Source organism: Anomaloglossus baeobatrachus, chromosome 12 (assembly GCF_048569485.1).
Source record: "Anomaloglossus baeobatrachus isolate aAnoBae1 chromosome 12, aAnoBae1.hap1, whole genome shotgun sequence".
Classification (NCBI taxonomy): domain Eukaryota; kingdom Metazoa; phylum Chordata; class Amphibia; order Anura; family Aromobatidae; genus Anomaloglossus; species Anomaloglossus baeobatrachus.
This window is the reverse complement of record NC_134364.1, coordinates 91,865,855-91,885,527: the sequence shown is the minus strand read 5'-3', so window position 1 is coordinate 91,885,527 and position 19,673 is coordinate 91,865,855. Positions and strand designations below refer to the sequence as shown.

General features: G+C 48.6%; 1 long non-coding RNA gene across 1 annotated transcript in view; it reads left to right on the top strand.

The window, feature by feature from the left end:
* The window catches only part of LOC142258005 (uncharacterized), a 204,984-nt gene that overhangs the window by 46,548 nt on the left and 138,763 nt on the right, over nucleotides 1-19,673 (top strand). The gene's annotated exons all lie outside the window — the stretch shown is intronic.

Below are 19,673 nucleotides of genomic sequence, written 5' to 3'. Positions count from 1 at the left end.
TCAGAGGTTAGGTAGGCACTTAGTCATGGCACAGTGGGTCCACACCCATTAGCATGACAGACAGTTGATAATGGTCCTGATCCAATGAAAGATGATAATGGTCCTGATCCAATGAAAGATGATAATGGTCCTGATCCAACGACAGATGATATTGGTCCTGAGCCAACAACACTAAATAACAGTCTCAATCCAATAATAGTTGATAGCACTGATCCAATGACAGTTCATAATAGTCCTAATCCAATGTCGCTATATAACAGTCCCACTCCAATGACAGTTGATAGTATCATAATACAAATGACAGATGATAATGGTCCTGATCCAACAACAATTGAAAATGGTCTCAATCAAGTGACAATTAATAATGATCTCGGTCTCACAACAGTTGATGATGGTACCAATCAAAAAAGAGTTAATGACTGCCACAATCCAAAGACAGTTATTGCTGGTTATGATTCAAGAACAGTTGATAACAATCCTGACAAAAAGATCACTCCCTCTATTATTTCTGGTCGCATCCTTTCTGATAATATAAAAATAATTTGCAAGCAGCGTATCCAATGTATAAACAATAATGTAAACATGGAGAAACAATTTTATGAGTAGGCAAAAATGTTAAAAATGCAGATGACTGAAACATGTAAATAATAGTAACCCGAGCGTCAATCACTTAGCTTTTACAATATTTGTCACTTGTGACAGCAAACTAGATTACAATGAAAATTACAAAAGAACAGAAAAGTTATTTTATATAAATAAATATCTACAGGAAAATGTTTTTTAATCATTCCTATCAGTAATAATAAAAAAATGAAATAAAGAAAAAAGAAAACTAAAATGTAAAAGTCTACATAACATTAAAAATCCGACCTATGACGTACTGGTATATGAAATTAAAAAAAAAACCATATATTTGGTATTGCCGCTTTCAGAAATGTCCGCTCTATCAAAATATAAAAAAAAAATAATATTATTGGTAAATAGCATAACGGGAGGAGAGCAAAACGCCAGAATTACGATATTTGTAAAAACATGAGCTTAAGGTTCAAAAATTAAGCCATCACACAGGTCTGGGAAAATGGTCACAAAAGGGCCTATTTCAGGGGGGACAATTTTATGTTTGTTTTTTTTCATCAATTAAAAAAATATATATATTTTTATTATATACGAACTTGTACTGACCTGGTAAACCATACTGCCAGGTCAATTTGTACCATATAATAAATATTGGAAATGAAAAAAACAAAAAAACAACATCGAATGAAATTTTTTTTTTAAATTTCACTGCACTTTTCAATTTTTGCTCATTTTCCAGTAGAATATATGGTAAAAGTAATGATTTTTTTTCAAAAGTACAACTCAACCCACTAAAAAACAAGCCCTCATACGGCTGTTGATAGAAAAATAAAAAAGTTAGGGCTCTTGGAAATAGGGGAAGAAAAAAACAAAACGGAAAATCTCTGGGTAGTGAAGGAGTTAATAAAGATAAAATATTTAAAAAAATTGAATTAATTAAGAAATGGAAATACAAAAAAATATTATTAATTAGCTATTAATAAACAAAAAAAATTTTAAAATTAGAAAAAAAAATTACTTCAAGTAATATTCATAATTTCTAGATGATATTACAAATGATGAGTCTATTAGTATAGATAAAAAATAATGTTAAAATAAAAACTGGAATTAAAAAAAATATATAAATTCTAGTTATTATTACTAATTATAAATATATTAATAAAGATAAAAATATATATTTGCTCAAATAAAAAAATGGAACTACAACAAATATACAAATATACAAATACTACAAAATATTGCAAATTAATTTTAGATTAATAAAAATTAAAAATAATTGTAAAGATTGCTAAAACAAATATACAACAAATATACAAATACTACAAAATATTGCAAATTAATTTTAGATTAATAAAAACTAAAAATAATTGTAAATTAAAATAAATTGAATTAAAATAAATTCCAGATAGCATAAGCATAGTAATAAAGATACAAAATAATAATGTTGTAAAATTTGTTAAATTGAATGAGAAAAGAAAACTGAAATGTAAAATTCTAGATGGTATTAGAATTTATAAGTGTCACAAACCACCGGGGGGGTCACTCAGAAATCCCCCGCGCTGGCTACCAGTACGTCACAATCGGGGGGTAACAAGTGGGGGTCACCCCTCCTTTATACCTCCCGACCGACAGAGCACGTGATGCGCTCTCTAGCGCCCCTCTTATAGTCAGGCCAATTATGGAATTGCCCGACAATAAGCAAGGAGGCCGCTATACTACTTATGCCGATTATTGAAGGGTCCCCGGTGAGAGTAAGGTATATATTCCCCCGACCTCCGCGGGCGGAATATATAAAATCTCCCCGAATCTCACTGGCCTCCCCACAATAATCCTTGGCACAAACTCGCTGCCACCAACCGCTTCACGGTAACTATTAGCCGAACACACAGACGTGGGATTCAAGATCGAGATAACAGAACAGCCCAAGATTAATTATATAATTTAATCAGCCTAAAGCACACTAGAACTACAATATATACAATAGGGAATCTACAGAATATACATATGTCAGAGTACAGTTACAATCAAAGCATGGGTTACAAACAGGCATACACAGTTCCAGCAGTTACCTTGTTGCGTCTGGCCACAGGGGGGCGCTGTACCCAGGTTTCTAGGATCCTTCCCACAGATGTTTCCTACACGTGCCCCCAGCGAAAGAACCCTGGGAAATGGCCGAAGTAGGGTTATCAACCTGGGCAGATCCAGGTCCCCTCCTACCTTAGTGACCTCACAGGGAAGCACTGCCACTCCCCCTGCATGGATCAGAATTATCCAGCAAAGGGGATATTGGCCATAACTTTGCCTGGGAGCGTCGTAGGCGGACGCCAATGCTCTCATTGTGACAGTTATGAATTTAGCTACAGAACGAGGGGACTCATGACCTGTCTGCCAGTTCCCCATTGGCTGATATCACGCCTGGGGCATTTCCCAATGTCCTGCTCCCATAAAAAGGGGGTGCCGGCATCGTCCACATGCGGAGACACCATTTTTATGGTTGCCATATTTATCGGAAATATGGCTTGCGAGATATGAACCATTTTTTACTGGAGTCGTTCTGTCTAGCTAGTTCCATAGCCTTGCTAATGAGATACAACTCTTGTTACAGGGTGACGGCAGGGAGTCATCCTGTGTCCATTGTTCCCACACCACCTCATCTCCATATCACAGGACATGGCCATGGAGGTGTGAGTGGAACACTGAGAACAAGAAGGGAGGGGGCACTGCCAGGGAGTGATGAGGGATTATGACTGGAGTCATAATTCATCTTCATATCCCGGGATTTGCCTCACACCTCCCCCCTTTTGAGGGCGCTAGGGGGCAGCACACTCCGGTGTTCCCCCGTGCGCCCGTCCGCGACCTCTCCTTGTCGGGACAGCCCGTCTGCGTTACCGTGGTCACGGCCCCTTTTGTGGCGAATGGTGAAGTTGTATTGCTGGAGCGCAAGGCTCCATCGCAACAATCGCCCATTCGTCCCAGAGACGGTGTGCAACCAGCTGAGGGGATTGTGGTCCGTCTCCACGATGAAGTGGCGCCCGTATAGATAGGGTTGCAGACGCTGCAGGGCCCACACTATGGCCAGGCACTCCTTCTCCATCGTGGAATAGGCAACTTCCCTTGGTAACAGCTTCCTGCTCAGGTACAAGACTGGGTGCTCTTGGCTCGCAGAGTCCACCTGGCTGAGCACCGCACCGAGGCCGAAGTCACTGGCGTCGGTCTGTACTACAAACGGCCGCGTGAAGTCGGCTGCCTGTAGCACGGGCGGGCTGGACAGGGCGTCCTTTAGGGCCCGGAAGGCTGTCTCGCAGTCCATTGTCCAATCGACTGCAGAGGGCAGCTTCTTCTTGGTGAGGTCCGTCAAGGGCTTTGCCAGGCTACTATAGCATGGAACAAACCTCCTATAGTACCCAGCGGTCCCCAAGAAGGACATCACCTGCTTCTTGGTCCTGGGGGTGGGCCAGGATGCGATGGCTTCCACTTTCTCAGGCTCGGGCTTCAGTGTTCTCCCACCTACCCGGTGACCGAGGTACTGGACCTCGCTCATGGCCAGCTGACACTTTCCCGGCTTGATGGTCAAACCTGCCCGGTGGATCCGCCTGAGCACCTGTGCTAGATGCTCTAGGTGGTCCTCCCAGGTGGGACTGAAGACGGCAATGTCATCCAGGTACGCGGCCGCGTACCCTTCAAGTCCCTTGAGCAGGGTGTTGACCATCCGCTGGAAAGTGGCAGGGGCATTCCTCATCCCGAATGGCATCACCGTGGACTCGTACAGCCCAAATGGGGTAATAAAGGCAGAGCGTTCCCTGGCCTTGCGAGTCAGGGGGATCTGCCAATATCCCCGGCTCAGATCCATGATGGTCAGGTACTGAGCCCCGGCCAACTGATCGAGCAGGTCATCGATGCGTGGCATTGGGTACGCATCGGCGACCGTGACCGCATTGAGCCCCCTGTAGTCCACGCAGAACCGAGTGGTTCGGTCCTTCTTAGGGACGAGGACTACAGGCGAGGCCCAAGCGCTGTTGGATGCCTGGATCACCCCCAGCTTCAGCATCTCGTCAATCTCCTGGCGCATGTGTTGCTGCACCTCCAGGGAGACCCGATATGCTGAACGCCGGATCGGGGGATGATCCCCAGTGTCCACGTGATGGACAGCCAAGTCAGTCCTTCCGGGCTGGTTGGTAAACAACCCCCGGAAGGGGAGGAGGGTGGCCCACAGCTGGGACCGTTGGTCTTCCAAGAGCTGGTGGCCAACCTCCACATCCTCAATGGATCCGCCTGCCCTAACCTGGGCTAGCATATCCAAGAGGGTTTCCGCTTCTCCCTCCTCGGGCAGGTTGCACACGGGGAGCGCACATGCCTCCCGCTCATGATGTGCCTTCATCATGTTCACATGGAAGGGCTTCCGCCTTCCACGGGCAGGGTCCAGGGTGACCAGGTACGTTACAGGGTTGAGCTGCTGGTACACGAGGTATGGGCCTTCCCAGGCTGCCTGAAGCTTGTCCTGTGGTACGGGGACCAGTACCCACACCTTTTGACCCACTTGGTAGGTCCTCTCACAAGCGTTCTGGTCGTACCAACGCTTCTGATCGGCCTGGGCTTGAGCCATATTGTCGTGTACCAGTTGCGTCCAGGCCTGCATTTTGTCCCGGAAGCGCATGACATACTCGATAACCGACACTCCAGGGGTGGCCAAATCCCCTTCCCAAGCCTCTTTCACCAGAGCCAGGGGGCCCCGCACACGTCGCCCGTACAGGAGCTCAAACGGTGAGAATCCTGTTGAGGCCTGTGGAACCTCCCGGTAAGCAAATAACAGGTGTGGGAGATACCGCTCCCAGTCACGCCCATGGGAGTCGACCAACATCTTAAGCATCTGCTTTAAGGTGCCATTGAACCGCTCGCACAGGCCATTAGTCTGTGGATGGTACGGGCTGGCCACCAGATGTCGCACCTGGACTTGCTTACAGAGGGCCTCCATCAGCTGGGACATGAATTGGGTCCCCCGGTCAGTGAGCATTTCCTGGGGAAAACCCACTCGGGAGAAAATCTCCAGCAATGCGGTGGCCACCTTGTCAGCCCGAATGGACGACAAGGCCACTGCTTCTGGGTACCGGGTGGCATAGTCCACTACCGTCAGTAGGAAGCGTTTCCCGGAGCTGCTGGGGATGGCCAGCGGGCCGACCAGATCCACAGCCACCCTCCTGAAAGGCTCATCGATGATTGGCAGAGATACCAGTGGGGCTTTGGGGCGTGGCCCCGCCTTCCCCACTCTCTGACAGGTTTCACACGAACGGCAGTAGGCAGCCACATCGGCCCCCATTTTTGGCCAGTAGAAATGCTGGTTTAACCTGGCCTTGGTCTTAGCGATCCCTAGGTGTCCGGCCATCGGAATCTCATGTGCGATCCGCAACAACTCCGTCCGGAACGGATAGGGTACCACCAACTGTCGGTCCCTGGGCCACGCCTCCGGTGAACCCTGCTGGACCGTGGCCCGGTACAGCCGTCCTTGGTCCCAGACCACTCGCTCCGGGTCCGAGTCCGAGGGAGGCTGTGCCGCCTGCTCCTTAAGAGCTTTCAGGCTGTCGTCAGCTTCTAACGCCGCCTGAAACCCCTGACTAGATGTGGCCAGAATCGACGAGACTGTCACATCTTCAGTCAGTACCCCGGGACCTGTGTCCTGGCCTCCACCTGACTCGGCTGCCACTTGGTCAGAAGGGGAAGAGCTATCGGACCTCCGGGAGGCCCCTTGGCTTCCAGCACTCCCACTGCGGGTGACAGCGGCCACAGCCGCTGCGACCGTGGGTCGTGCCTGCTCCTCCTCCGTTCCTGACCAAGTCGCCGATTCAGGCAGACCTACCTGGCTCCCTGACACCCCGGTTGTGGGGGAACCATGCACCGAGATCTTACCTGGGAGCACTTCCGCTCCTGGACCGGCCCCAATCTCACCTGCCTGTTCCCCTCCTGCAGCAACAGAACCCCGCTGTGAAATCTCTGGGGACCCCACATTTGCTGTGGTAGCCCCCACCCCACACACTGGTCCTCCCCCTGCAGCACCCTGCTCTCTGCTTATCCCTGCAGAGGGCAACAGATCCCAGCTCACAGGCTGGTTACTTGTAGAGGCATTGTCACACCTTTCTCTGACCCCCTCCCCTCCTGTCACAGCTGCAGCTGCGTGTGTGTCTATGGTGTCTGTGCAAGCAGAAATATCAGAGTTCACTCCCTCCTCCCTTACATCATTCATAGATAACACATTAACATTGTCCGGAGGCATGTCAATACTGGCTGAAGGTTCAGCCCTTGGTTGGGGCCCAAACTGGGAGGTTATCTGCCCCAAATCTGTCCCAAGTAGCACGTTTGCAGGGATCCGATCAGTTACCCCCACCTCCCTCACCCCTCGCCCTGCGCCCCAGTCCACATAAATGTCAGCAACAGGCAGCGCCGGGTCAGTGCCTCCAATCCCGGAGACAGCGAGGGTTTTTCCAGGGATCAAGTCTTGGGGGGACACCATCTCAGGCCGCACCAGAGTCACCTCCGAGGCGCTGTCTCGCAGTCCTATGGTCACCGACCGGCCGACGGTGACAGGTTGGAAGCTGTCCAGGGACCTACCACCACCCCCACCCACACAATACACCTTGGGCGGCCCTTGGGACGGGGACGGAGCCGGGGCCTTGGGACGCTGAGGGCACATGGCCTTGAAGTGTCCAGGTAGGTTGCACTGGTGGCACCGTCTTGGCTCTGCCACGGGCCTGGAGAGGGGAGTTGAGGGGGACACCCCCTGCAGTCTAGGGGCAGGTGGGGCAGTCGCAGAATTCATCTTACCCCCTCTCCAGGTGCTGCTGGTGGCCGCTCTCCTGGCCTCAGGGGCCCGGTTGTTGGTGTAGTCATCGGCAAGGGCAGCTGTAGCCGTGGACCCCTTTGGCTTCTGGTCTCGGATGAACTGGCGGAGATCCTCAGGGCAGTTCCACAAGAGTTGCTCCGTGATGAACAAGTCCAGGATCTCCGGTCCGGTGGAAAGCTGCAGGCCTTGGGTCCAGTGGTCGGCAGCTCGGGCAAGTGCCCGCCGGTGGTCAGCCCAGGAGTCCTTTGGTCCCTTCTGTAGGCTCCGGAACTTCTTGCGGTAGGACTCTGGAGTGAGGTTGTACTGTTGGATCAGGGCCCGCTTGATGGTGTCGTAGCCCTGATCTGCCTCAGCAGGCAAGTCCCCAAGGATATCCAGGGCCTTGCCCCTTAAACGGGGGGTCAGGTATTTGGCCCACTGGTCCTTGTCCAGATGGTGCTGCAAGCAAGTCCGTTCAAAAGCAGTCAAGAAAGAGTCCAAGTCTCCATCCTTCTCCAGCACTGGGAAGTCCTCAACACGGACCTTTGGAAGTTTGGTGTCTTGAAGGTCACGTGTGGCTGATGAGGGCCGGAGCTGAGCTAGCTGCAGCTGGTAGTCACGGTCTGCCTGTCGCTCTCGCTCTTCACGCGCTGCCTGCCGCTCTCGCTCCGCAGCCTCACGCTCTGCGTGCCGCTCTGCCCTGCGCTCTGCCAGGAGTTCCTTGTAGCCCTTCTGGTCTCCAGCCTGGAGAAGGGCCATAGCCATTTGAAGAAGGCTATCCGAGCCTCCCAGGCTCGGTGGAATGGCACGTGGTGATCTGCGGCACGCTGCGGAGCCTGGTGATTCACTGTCCCTTTCAGAGCGGAGGGCTGGCATCTGGCTCGTTGAGGAACCTTGGGTGAGCTCCTCCTCATCTTGTCCAGCAGTGCCAGGTTGCGCAATGTCCTCGGCAGAACGGTTTTCTGGCGTCGAGCTCCTGGAGGACTCGTGGGCAACCTCCTCATTGCTGTCCACAGCACCGTCCTCCCTCTCTTCGGCTCCTGCCTTAGCATTGGCCAGTTGCATAGCTCTGCTCCTGGTGCCATCAGCCATTCTTGCAGACTTTTGGTCACTGACACAGAACTGACACCTGATGCCTCCACACACCTTACAGTATCTGCACTCTGACACTCTAGTGTTGAGCTAGTCTGAAGACCCCAGCAGCCACAGCTGCTGCAGGCAGTCTTTAGTGTCTGGGAGTATGGGTCTCACACTCACACACACTATTATCTCGATCCCACCGCTATGCCACCAATATGTCACAAACCACCGGGGGGGTCACTCAGAAATCCCCCGCGCTGGCTACCAGTACGTCACAATCGGGGGGTAACAAGTGGGGGTCACCCCTCCTTTATACCTCCCGACCGACAGAGCACGTGATGCGCTCTCTAGCGCCCCTCTTATAGTCAGGCCAATTATGGAATTGCCCGACAATAAGCAAGGAGGCCGCTATACTACTTATGCCGATTATTGAAGGGTCCCCGGTGAGAGTAAGGTATATATTCCCCCGACCTCCGCGGGCGGAATATATAAAATCTCCCCGAATCTCACTGGCCTCCCCACAATAATCCTTGGCACAAACTCGCTGCCACCAACCGCTTCACGGTAACTATTAGCCGAACACACAGACGTGGGATTCAAGATCGAGATAACAGAACAGCCCAAGATTAATTATATAATTTAATCAGCCTAAAGCACACTAGAACTACAATATATACAATAGGGAATCTACAGAATATACATATGTCAGAGTACAGTTACAATCAAAGCATGGGTTACAAACAGGCATACACAGTTCCAGCAGTTACCTTGTTGCGTCTGGCCACAGGGGGGCGCTGTACCCAGGTTTCTAGGATCCTTCCCACAGATGTTTCCTACACGTGCCCCCAGCGAAAGAACCCTGGGAAATGGCCGAAGTAGGGTTATCAACCTGGGCAGATCCAGGTCCCCTCCTACCTTAGTGACCTCACAGGGAAGCACTGCCACTCCCCCTGCATGGATCAGAATTATCCAGCAAAGGGGATATTGGCCATAACTTTGCCTGGGAGCGTCGTAGGCGGACGCCAATGCTCTCATTGTGACAGTTATGAATTTAGCTACAGAACGAGGGGACTCATGACCTGTCTGCCAGTTCCCCATTGGCTGATATCACGCCTGGGGCATTTCCCAATGTCCTGCTCCCATAAAAAGGGGGTGCCGGCATCGTCCACATGCGGAGACACCATTTTTATGGTTGCCATATTTATCGGAAATATGGCTTGCGAGATATGAACCATTTTTTACTGGAGTCGTTCTGTCTAGCTAGTTCCATAGCCTTGCTAATGAGATACAACTCTTGTTACAGGGTGACGGCAGGGAGTCATCCTGTGTCCATTGTTCCCACACCACCTCATCTCCATATCACAGGACATGGCCATGGAGGTGTGAGTGGAACACTGAGAACAAGAAGGGAGGGGGCACTGCCAGGGAGTGATGAGGGATTATGACTGGAGTCATAATTCATCTTCATATCCCGGGATTTGCCTCACAATAAGTATATCATTAAAAATAAATGGCAAAAAGAAACAAAAAATGGAATACAAAGGATTAAAAAAAGAAAATGGAAATTTCAAGATAAGGTTTCAAATAACTATATATGAATTGTAGTAAAGGAGAGTAATTAAATATCTAAAAAATATATCAAATTCTTTGAAAACAATACTTGATATTGATAACATGTTAAATCTGACTGTAATCTTGGATCCTCATGATCGGTCAATCATATCATTGTCTTCATCTGTGAAATATTCGTTCTATCGTATTGCTTGGACATTTCCTCATCACAGTAAGATAAAATGGCATCCCAAATACAATAGCCCACACATTAAGTGTGAAAAAAGTGACCCTCCGTCTTTGAAACTGAAGACACTTTTGAGAACCCGTGTCGGGCTTGTCCATTTTCATCTCTTTGGACAATGAGTTACTGTTCCTTTAAATAATAATGCAAGAAAAAATATATATATATTAATATTTTGTGGTTTCTGGACACATTTTAGAATTTTCTTTTTGCGAGAGCAATAATTAGGCCTTTATTTGGAGGGGTCTTTGTTGCTGGGAATATGTCCCCTCAGTGTAGGACTCTCTCGGGCTGACCGGCATTCTGCGTGGACTCTATCGGAAACCCTTTCTCTGTGCTAATTACCATACTGTAAGCTCGCTAGGTGATAGGGATCTTCATAAATTTTGCAGTTGTCATAACATCTCCAAGCACTTAAGCATGTAATCTCGTTAATGAGGGTCAAGGACATTTTCTAATATAGTCCCGGAATTCGCCTCTTGCTGTTAACCCTTGAAGTTGGGTTTTTGTTTTATTTTTTGGGGGGGGGTAACTACTGAGTAACAGGTGATTAGATGTTATCAATTATTCATACCTTGTGTTCATAAGTGATTTTTTGTAAAAATGGAATATTGTGGAAAAATTTGTCTTGCTTTCTTCCTTTTTTCGGACATAAAAAAATACCATTATTAAACTGAATATTTTAGAATGATTTTTTTATATAATACTTAACTAACCAAAAGTATAGGCTGTGTTTATAAAACAAAAGAAAAATAATTGTAAAAAGTATAAAATTATTATTGATATTTTTATTTTGTTATAATAGCACATGCATTATTATAATTATTTATTATTATAGCGCCATTTATTCCATGGTGATTTACATGTGAAAAGAGGAATACATAAATTCAACTACAATAGTCATGAATAATTCAATGTACAGACTGGTACAGGAAAAGAGAGGACCTTGCCTGCAGGGGCTCACAGTCTACAGGGGATGGGTGAGGATACAGTAGGTGAGTGTAGAATTGGTCGTTCACCCGTATAGTGGAGTGAGGAAGATGGGCGAGGATACAGTAGATGAGGGCAGAGCTGGTCATGCAGTAGTATAGTGGACTGAGGATTATTGCAGGTTGTTGTCTTCTCGGAAGAGGTAGGTCTTCAGGTTCCGTCTAAAGTTTTCCACGGTAGGTGAAAGTCTGATATGTTGGAGTAGAGCATGGAGTAGAGTATGGGGGAGGCATGGGAGAAAACTGGTATGTGATTGTGGGAAGAGGAGCTAAGAAGGGAGTAGAGATGGAGATCTTCTGACGACCTTCCGAAGATTGGAGGTGATGAGCAGGTAAGTAGCGGGAAACTACAGTAGGTCACAGATGTATGGAGGAGACAGGTTGCGGATGGTTTGTATGTCATGTTTATGGTTTTAAACTGGAGTCTCTTGGCAAAGGGAAGCCAATGTAGGGATTGGCAGAGTGGAGAGTCCAGGGACTAGCAAGGGGAGAGGTGGATTAGTCGGACAGTAGAGTTTAGGATAGATAGGGGGGGTGCAAGAGTGTTTGAAGGGAGGCCACAGAGCAGGAGGTTGCAGTAGTATAGGCAGGAGATGATGAGAGCATGCACCAGTGTTTTTGCAGAATCTTGGTTAAGGAATCTACAGATCTTGGAAATGTTTTTGAGTTGGAGTTAGCAGGAGGTGGAAAGGGCTTTGATATGTGGCTTGAACGAGACAGTGATCTTGCAGGACTGGGGAGAGTGAGCAGCCATTGATTATGATAGATAGATCTGTTGGGGTTGTTGAGTGAGATGGGGTAAAGATGATGAATTCTATTTTGTCTACATTAAGTTTTAAAAATCGAGCAGTTTGGGCTAAAAAAAATATAAAAGATAAAAAGTATATATAATAAAAACCATGGTATTTAAATTTGTTATATTCACCTGCTTGGCACTTTTCGTGTTTTGCTACCTCACAACCTGGAATTTCACAGGTTTTGTTTTTTTTCTGAGGATGTGCATTTGGTCATGTAATGAACATGCCTACAACGATAAACGTTTGTTTTTCTTTTTATTGGGAAGCAAACAATAGTGAGGATTGAGCACTGCCATGCTCTGATGCTGGGTACTCATAACAAGCAGTTGGACATTTGGACTGGCTCGAATTGAGTACCCGAATATAATGGAAGTCAGTGTTGAAGATCTTCCAGAAAAATGCTCAAGTTCCTCATTGACTTCCATTATACTTGGTACACGAGTTGAGCCTTTCTGAGCATCCAACTGCTTGTTATGAATACCCAGCACTCGAACATGGTAGTGCTCGCTCATCACTAGCAAACAACAAATAGGACAAAATAACAGAAAATTTCAGTGTGCATAACTATTCACCGTAAAGCCAGTACTTTGTAGTGCCTTCTTTTGTGGCAATTACAGCTGCAAGTCACTCCAGATAAGTCTCAATGAATTTTCTACCCATTCCTCAAGGCAAAACTGCTTCAGCTCCTTCAAGCTAGATGATTTCCTCTAGTGAACAGTGACCTTCAAGTCTGACCACAGATTCTCAATTGGATTAAGGACTGCGCTGTGACTTGGCCACTCCAATACATTTACACATTTGCCTTTAAACCACTCGAGTGTTGCTTGAGCAGCATGTTTTGGGTCATTGTCTTGTTGAAAGCTGAACCTCCATCCCATTCACTGACAGACTAAAACAGGTTTGTCTCAAGAATACCACTTTATTTTGTACCATCCACTTTCCCCTCACCTCGGACTATTTTCCCTGTCTCTGCTACTGAAAAACATCCCCTAAGCATGATGCTGCCACCACCATGTTTCACTGTGGGGATGATGTTCTTGGTGTGATGAGCTGTGTTGGTTTGGTGCCAGACATAGCGTTTACCGTGGGGGCCAAAAAGGTCAATTTTTGTCTCATCTGATCACAACACCCTCCATATATTTGAGGAATCTCCGACATGTCAGTTGGCAAGGCTTTCATTTTTTGCCTGTAAGTAAAGGCTTATTACTGGTCACTTTTCCATTAAGGCCAGCCCTATGGAGAGTACGACTTATTGTGGTCATATGGACAGATACTCAAGTCTCTGCTTGGGAATACTGCAGCTCCATCAGGGTTACCTTTGGTCTCTGTGCTGCATCTCTGATTAATGCACTCCTTGCCCGGGCTGAGAGTTTTGGTGTGTGGCTCTCTCTTGGCAGGTTTGTTGTAGTACCATGTTCTTTCCATTTTATAATGGATTTGATGGTGCTCCGAGGCATCATCAGAGATTAGGATATTTTTTTAGAACACAGCCCTCACTTGTACTTCTCACTACTTTGTCTCTGACTTGTTTGGAGATCTCCTTGGTCTTCATGGCCTTGTTTGGAAATCTCCTTGGTCTTCATGGCGTTGTTTGGAAATCTCCTTGGTCTTCATGGTGTTGTTTGTAAATCTTCTTGGTCTGCATGGTGTTGTTTGGACATCTCCTTGGTCTGCATGGTGTTTGGTTAGTTGTGCCTCTTACTTAATGGTGCTGCAGTCTCTGTAGCCTTTCAGAAAAGGTGTGTATATACTGACAGATCCTGGAACACTTAGATTGCACCAGATAGACTTCTTTTCACTAAGTATGTAACTTATGAAGGTTATAGCTTGCACCACAAATGTCACTTCATAGCCAAAGTGATGAATACTTACGCACATAGCAGTTTTTGTTTGTTTTGTTCCATGAATATAATCTTTGCCTACATTTTTCTCCCTTGACTTCCCCAACTTAGACTATTTTGTGCTAATGCATGATACACAAATTGAATTTCAGAAATAAGCACAAGTTCTAATGTAACAAAATAGGTGAAAAGCCAAGTGGATGAAAACTTTTTCAAGACACTGTATATAACTAGCAAATGTAATGGGTTGTGTTAAAAAAAAATGTTCATTTGTAGTCTTCATGCAGAAACCTCTCCATTGTATAATGGTGTCTTTACACTTTCTGGGTGGTTAGTGTTAGGTGTTACGGTTAGTGTTAAAGGTTGAGGTTAGGGTTAGTGTTAAGGTATTAGGTTGAGGGTTTATGGTTAAGGTATACATTAAGGGGGCGTGTCCTGGACATGGCGGCATGAGGAAGCTTGTTCTCAGAGCTCCCGCGCCCATAACAGCAAACACTCATATCCCGCGGACCCCGCTCACCCAGGATGGCCCCAAAGAAGAGACCGGGTGGTGCTGCTGCTCCTGCCTCCCCCGTGGCGTGCCAGAGTTCACAGGGGAGTCTGAACAGGTTCTTGACGGCGTCTGGGCCTGAGCCACCGCTGGCGGCCCGGAGCAAGATGGCGCCGGCGGGCTCGCGGCTCCCTCCGGCGGGGGATTCCCCAGGTGCAGCCCGGCGCCCTCCCACAGCCAGCAACAAAGTACGGGAATCCAGCGGTGGGGAGAATCAGCGGAGGGAGCCGGCGTTGGGACCGAAGGGAGAAAGCCCATGTATGGAGGGCTGGAGGAGGGGGGGAACCGCTCAGCCTGCCTCACATCCTGTCACTATACATACCGTTGCGGAGGAGGCGGAGACCTCGGCCCCTGGGAGATTATGCGATCTGGGAATCCCTGCCATCCTTTGCACCCAGGGGACCCCTCCCCCTCTGGGGCGCACTGGGTCTCTGTCCTTAACAGACACCCTGCCCTCTGGCCCTCCACAAGAAGATATAAATGCTCTCAGAGAGCTCATCCTGGCCCTCCCTAGCAAGAAAGACCTGGAGGATGTAGTGGCTAGAATTGAATCCTCCCAGCAGATGGCGCTGTCCACCCTGAGAGAGGAAATGGTGGTGCTGGAGGCCAGAATTGAGGCTACGGAGCAAGCACAGGAGTCCCTGGAGAGCAGGATGGAGCGAATTGAAAGGGACTGTGAATCTTCCAATGCCCGCATCAGAGATCTAGCCCTGCTCCTGGATGACCAAGAAAACAGGAGCAGGAGAGACAACATCAGGCTGAAGGGTATACCGGAGGACTGGCCTCAGGATCTCCTGCGCACTAAAGTTCGGTCCATTTTTAAATGGTCACCGACCGTCCGCTTGAGGCTACCTACCTTTTTGACAGAATCCACAGAGTTGCCAGGCCAGGCCCCAGACCCACGTCCTCCTCCAGAGATGTGTTATGTCGCTTGCATTACTATGGAGACAGAGAAAGTATCCTACAGGGGGCCTGGGCACACGGCTCTGTGCAAATAGACGGAGCAACGGTAAAGTTATTCCCGGACGTTTCCAGCCGCACACTGTATATGAGACACCTGCTGCATCCTCTCTTGCTCAACATAAAAGAAGCAAACGCCTCCTATAGATGGGGCCACCCCTTCCACCTGATTGTACGCAAGGAGGATTCAGTGTTCTTGCTGAGGAGGCACTTGGAGCTTCCGAATCTCTTTGCCTTCCTGGATATACCAAGCTGCTCGGTCCCGGACTGCACGGCTTGGGAACCCCAGGCCTATTCGGAGCAGCGGAGGAGAAAGGGGGGCGCCCCCTGTGCTCAAAGTGAGGATCCGTGAGAACTGAGGCTACTCTCGGGCTAAGACTGAGCGGAGGCGTGCCTACAACTGAGGCAATGATGGCGGTGGCGGAGTCAAGGACTCGAGAGATGGGAGGGACTTCCGTGTGCCTACGCCTCTTCAAGAATGGTTTTCGGGGTGTAAGACCGGTTTTGCTGGACACAATGTACTGGGGGATGTTTAAAGCATTTAGGTTGGCGGATCATATGATGGTGGGCTACTGGGGGGGTTAATGTCTTCATGTGCTTATCCTGGGGGGTGGGGTTAGTGGGAGGTTATTTGGCGGACCCTTTCTTACAGTTTGGGAGGGGAATCAGCCAGCATTAAAAAGTAGGGCGCGGGTTTGCGCTCTGGCCGCGTGTCGGTTCGTGTCCCCGTTCTTCCCTCAAGTAGTCCCTGGGCTGGTCCCTGGCTCTACGAACAGTACATTAACTGTTTCTTTAGTTTCTGGCTCTCTTTCTGAGCTTCTTTCCTCTCTCCTTTCTATTCTTACATTTTTCTTCTCTTTCCTCTTCTTCCTCCTCAACCCACTCTTTCCCCCCTTCCTCCCTCCCCTTTTTTTTCCTCCACCCCTTTCCCAGGTTCCTGTGACAGAGCATGGCGAAACAAAAGCAGAACGAGCTACGAGTGGGCTCATTGAATGTCAAGGGACTTCATAGCCCGGAGAAACGCTCTATTCTATTGAACCTCCTATGGAGAAACCGAATCCAGGTCGCCTTCCTTCAAGAGACACACTACTGTGAATCCAGACCATACAGACTCTTGGATAGAAGGTACCCAATAGTACACCACTCACCCTCCCCGGATCCTAGATCGAGGGGCACAAGTATCTTGCTGTCTAGTACGCTCCCTTGGGAACTGTTAGACTCTCGTTCGGATGCCGAGGGAAGGTTTCTGATGCTCAAGGGACGCATTGTCTCCCAGATTGTCACCTTTGTGGCAGTTTATTTGCCTAATACAGGCCAGTGTACCACCTTGTTACGTTTCCTTGAGCAGATAGAGGAATTCTCAGAGGGCACTCTGATTCTGGGGGGTGACTTTAATGTCGTGTTGGAGCCGTCGAGGGATAGTTTAAAGGGGGTGCCCAGTCTCCCACAGATGGCACTGCGCCGGATGAGACGGGGACTACATGATCATCAACTGATAGACACGTGGCGATTGATGCACCCATCAGACAAAGACTTTTCATTTTACTCAGCAGTCCATAACTGTTATTCACGGCTGGACCCCTTCTTCCTCAAACACGGGGACCTTCATTCTCTGATGGACGCGTCAATTGAGTGCATATCCTTTTCTGATCATGCTCTGATTACAGTCACTATATCCCTCAACTGTCCCATCAGGAGACAGGGACAGTGGATGCTGAATACTTCATTACTTACTGACCAGGTGACGATGCGGGAACTGGGGGAGGCCTTGACTGAATACTTTGACAGTCACAGAGAGGGGGAGGTGTCTCCCAATATTGTCTGGGAAGCGCACAAATGCGTTGCGAGGGGACTGCTCATCAAACATGGCTCACGCTTGAAGAGGGAACAGGCAGCGGAGGTCACATCTCTCTTGGCCGATATAAGGGAGCTGAAAATAACACACAAGGGGTCTTTGGGAGGGGAGATAGGTGTCAGGCTGGGCAGGAAGAGGGAGGAATTGCCTACTTTACTATACCACAAAGCCAAGGGAGTATTAGCCAAGTGTAGGAGACACTTCGAATTCGGCAATAAGAGTGGTAGGGCACTGGCTCGTGCCCTGCGGACTGAGAGAGCAAGGGAATATGTCCCTAAAGTGCACACTTCTGGAGGGGGGTGGGCCACACTGCCAAAGGACATCGTGTCCGCCTTCAAAGATTTCTACTCCTCGCTTTACTCGATAGACGGGGGCGATCTGAGAGGCCCGGGGCGGAACTGCGGCAAAGCATACGGAAGTATATCTTGGATTCCGGGTTGAAACACTTTAAACCTGAGGAAGCGGCGGCACTTGAAAGGCCCATCTCCGAGGAGGAGTACTGGGCTGCAATCAAAAACTCCCCTACAGGCAAGGCCCCGGTCCCAGACAGTTTCCCCTTGCAATACTACAAAAATATGGGCGCTCTATTGCTCCACCCATTCCTCTCAGCTTTCAACAATATCCCAATTTGCGCGGAGGCCCCACTGCCGAGGGACTCCTTAGCCGCTAACATAGTAGTCATCCCTAAAGAGGGCAAAGACCCCTCCTCCTGCTCTAGTTATAGGCCGATATCCCTCCTTAACACGGACTTGAAGCTCTTTACTAGAATTTTATCAGATAGACTCTCCCCGCTGATTGGGGAGATTATTCACACGGATCAGGCAGGGTTTGTAAGGGGAAGAGAAGCAAGAGTCAACACTACTAAGGCGGTAAATCTAATCTATAAGGCTAAAAGCGGACGGGACACCTCTCATGCTCTTGTCGACTGACGTGGAAAAAGCGTTCGACAGAGTTAATTGGATATTCATGGAGGAGGTCTTGCGAGTAGTGGGGGTGAGGAGGATGATGTTCAGGTGGATTTGCTCTCTGTACAGTAGCCCATCGGCAACAGTCAAGGTGAATGGCCTCATTACAGACAGATTCCCAAATTCTTAATGGCACAAGGCAGGTCTGCCCCCTCTCGCCTTTGATCTTCATTTTGACCCTGGAACCCCTACTCTGTCGAATTAGAGGAAACATCAATGCATCGGGCCCTAGAGTTGCAGGCTCCAGTTACAAAATCGGGGCATATGCGGACGACTTACTCTTTTTCATAACTAATCCGCAGGTTTCCCTCCCCAATCTGTTGAGAGAGTTGGGAATCTACTCCTCTCTTTCTAACTTTAAAATCAACATGTCAAAGTCCGAAGCATTAAATGTATCTCTACCCCAAGAACAGGTAGTCAAGCTTCAATCCGCGTTCGGGTTTAGGTGGTCTAGCCATTCCCTGAGGTACTTGGGGTCCAGTTGGCGGCGGACACTAGCCAATTATACAAATTTAATTATTTCCCTCTCTTGCAATCCATTAGAACAGATTGCGCAAGTTGGGGGAAGGGCTACTTCACCTGGTTTGGGAGGTGTGCAATATTGAAGATGAATCTTCTTCCTCGGCTTTTATACCTCTTTCAGTCCCTGCCGATTCGGATTCCGGGTTCCTTTTTCGGGGATATGGCTTCGCTACATACTAAATTTATTTGGGCAAATAAACCGGCGAGACTTTCTCGTTCCCTTCTGTGCAGGCCTAAGAGCAGAGGAGGTCTGGGAATCCCTGATTTGAAAAAATATTACTGGGCCACTCACATGGTCAGGGTACTAGACTGGTGCCAGCACTCTAAGACAAAGGCATGGGTTGCACTAGAACAGAGTTTCTCAGACATACACCTCCCGGCCACTCCTTGGCTTTTGCACTTCTCCCCGACAAACTTGAAATTTCACCCACTTATTGGTGCCACCCTGGAATGCTGCTCGAAAAATGAGATTCGGCGACTTCTCCTTCCAGTGCCTTCCTGCATGTCGCCCATATTGGGGGACCCGGAGTTCCGTCCCGGCCTCTTGGACCCTGTCTTTCGGGGCTTGGCCCAGGGGGGTAGATTTAGAGCTTGTCACCTGGGAGGAGGGGGAGACTGGCTATCTCTTGCAGATATACGCAGTCTCCTGACTCCGGACTCCATGGGGAGCTGGAGGGCGAGGCAACTAAGGCATTTTCTGTGTTCCCGCCCCGGCTTCACTCAGTATGCAGGGCCCCCTACGAGGTTCGAAAAACTGTGTCTAGAGGGGGGTGTTCTACGGCTTTCACTCTCTTTAGTATACAACATGTTATCAGACCCAGGAGACTTGCCCCTTCCGGCCTACTTGCGGCAGAGGGAGAGGGATCTGGGGATTGCCCTAACTGACATGCAAAGAGACAAAATCCTACTATTAGCACATAAAACATCGATCA